Genomic DNA, 2,735 nt, shown 5'->3' on the forward strand with positions numbered 1-2,735 from the left:
ATGACAAATAAGAAAAGAAACTAAAAGTGGTATGCCTTACCACTTATTCACAAACTCATTTCAAATAGGATGTTCTGCTATCTGTTGAGGAGCATGATTTTCTTTTGGTTGATAGAAGCTTGGCGAGGTCGATCTCCCAGTCCTCCCTCGGTCCCTGGTTGTACGACCCCTTGTGCTTCTCCATGTCTTGGCTAGCTGTTTCTCCAATTGGATGTCTAGGCTCTTAAGGTAGATCTTGACAGCACGCATGTAGGACTCGATCTTCACCAGTGACGACGACGCGTCGCCAGCGCTCGACACCATCGTGGCCCGAGACTGGCTTCTGCCACCGCCGCCGGTTCGTCCTCCTTGTCACACTGTTGACAGCATCGAGGAGGGGATCCAGCTCCTCCCTCTCGAACAAAGACCGGACCAACTGGATCTCAGGTAAGGATCTCACCTTGAGCTCGGCCTCCAGCTCCTCCCGCTCGAGCCTCGTGGCGATGGGCATGACGTCCTCCACACTCGTCGGCTTGTCCCCTGCAGCACACCCAAGCGACCACCGGCACTCGATCAGCGCTGGACGACGCCAGGGAATCGAGATCCGGGGATGTGAGATCCTTACCTGAGAGGAGCGGGCTGGTGCGGCGGAAAGCGGCGGCCGCCGAGGAGAGCGGGGCGGCGCGGGCTGCAGAGGAGGCGGACGCCGTAGGGGCCCCGACGGCGACGGCGGTAGCCCTGCGCAAGGCGGGGGCTAGGGTGTGGAGGCGGTGCCACATGGTGGTGGATGGGTGGGGTTGGGGTCTCTCGGCGGCGGCAGAAGTGGAGAAGGAAACTTGTCGCCTAGAGATCTCCTCTAAGAGTGCCGGGGCGAGGAAACTTGGCGCGGCGGATTCTGCGGGCGTTGCTGGCGCGGGGACTGCAGGCGCGGCGTCTGTGCTCGGCTGCGGCCGCGAGGACGGCGGCGGGAATCGCGGGCGAGGGGAGGGGAATCGCGGGCGGAGCGGGCGGTGGCAGAACAAACAACTGTGCACGCCTACACTAAAGACATAAGGAATAGTAGAGAAATCACTGTGACATGCTCAGGTTAATTTGATGGGACCTAATAGGTTTCCCTAGCATTGTTTATCCCTCACCTTGCAAACAGATGACCTATTGGGTAGATTTGCTATTGCTCTACCTGGTTTTGGGAAACTAACGTTTTATTATGATCATGTTCCAATTATGTTGTTGTTTAATTATTGTTCATGATAAGATCATGTTGTTAATTGGAACATAGAGCAACCACCCGAGAAAATAGTGCTACCACATGGGTCTCGAGCTGATTTTGCTGCGATGGCGGTTAGATGGTGGATCCCTGCATTGCGCTTCCTAGAATTGTAGCAGGTTTTCTAAAGCTAATGGAACTTTGTAAAGGCCTCGTAGTGGTACCCTACCTCACTTTCTTGGTAGAGGTGTATGGGGTCTGATCAACTCCGTGGCAAATGGGTAACACGACTTGTGGGTAAAGATGTGCAACCTCTGCACAGTGTAAAAGTGGTATATCAGCCGTGCTCACGGTCATGAGCGGCTCGGACATTCACATGATTAACTTATGGAATTAAACTTAATGCATCATATGCATTGCATCACGGGTGTTGTTATTAACCTTGGTCTCTTATTTAATTGGGTTGGTATCTACTTATACTTAGTAACTTCTAATAAAATTTTGGCCAACTTTAAAAGCAATCTTAGCTTTAACCATCCTCTTTGGTAAGCCTTGCACTTCACATGAGCTCCCACCTTTGGTGAGTTCATGCACATTATTCCCCACAAGTTGTTGAGCGATGGACATATGTGAGCTCACCCTTGCTGTCTCACATCCCCCATAGGTCAAGAACAGGTACCACAGGATGAGGCGTGTGGAGGATGCTGTGATAAGTTCGTGAGAGGTCTAGGTCGTTGTCTCCCAGTCAACTTTGGTTGCTAGATTGTTGTCTTCATATGATATAATTATTTAACTATTTTGTACAAAACTTCATTATATATTAATGTTGTAACTATTTTGTACAAGACTTGGTCCTAGCACACCTGATGATTATGATCGCGCCCGGGTCTTGGTGTCCCCGAAACCCGGGTGTGACACAGTCGGCCACTTGGTGCGATATACAACCATAGGAGCCTTAGTATCCTTTTGGTATGCAAAATTGTAACACCCGAAGTTCTTATGCAGTCCATCAGCCCTAGCCTTAGTCTGGTAATGGAGTTCATGTACTCTGCAAAATCCTTCGCCATTAGCAGTTTTTCCTTGACTTCGTAAAGCCCATATATACACGCTGAGTCAGACTATAGCATTTGGGGTTAGTTGATGAAGGTAGATTTCAAACTTCTTTAAAACTTCACTGATCATCTCATATAGAGGGAACCGAAGTCCTGCTATGAAGAAGCTCTTAAAAACTATGACTTCGTCATTTCTTGGTTCTGGAACCACTTCTTCCCCAGCAAACCGAACTAGTTCATCATCATTCTCTCTAAAATATTCTAATTTCTTCATTAAAACCAAATCTTTTACCTTAACTATGGATTTTGCAAACTCAATGTGGCTAGGTTTGCTCGAACTCAAAATGTCGTCATCCTCTTCATCATCACTGTCAGCTTTGGCAACAGTTGGTTCAGCTTCGACAACAACAACATATTTTGTCGGAACAGACTCTTCTTCTCGTACAACTAACTCAGAACGTTTCATCATTTCTAAAATAGGGGCCATCTCAGTAGCT

At 48.8% G+C, this 2,735-nt stretch overlaps 1 pseudogene across 1 annotated transcript; it reads right to left on the reverse strand.

The window, feature by feature from the left end:
- Positions 1-223: 223 nt before the first annotated feature.
- On the reverse strand, positions 224-791 carry LOC103648986 (cytochrome c oxidase subunit pseuodogene; annotated as a pseudogene). The gene is made up of 2 exons (XR_004549336.1): positions 605-791; positions 224-519 (listed from the first exon to the last, which is right to left on the reverse strand). The product of XR_004549336.1 is annotated as a cytochrome c oxidase subunit pseuodogene (transcript).
- Positions 792-2,735: the final 1,944 nt, after the last annotated feature.

This window comes from Zea mays, chromosome 2 (genome assembly GCF_902167145.1).
Source record: "Zea mays cultivar B73 chromosome 2, Zm-B73-REFERENCE-NAM-5.0, whole genome shotgun sequence".
Lineage (NCBI taxonomy): Eukaryota > Viridiplantae > Streptophyta > Magnoliopsida > Poales > Poaceae > Zea > Zea mays.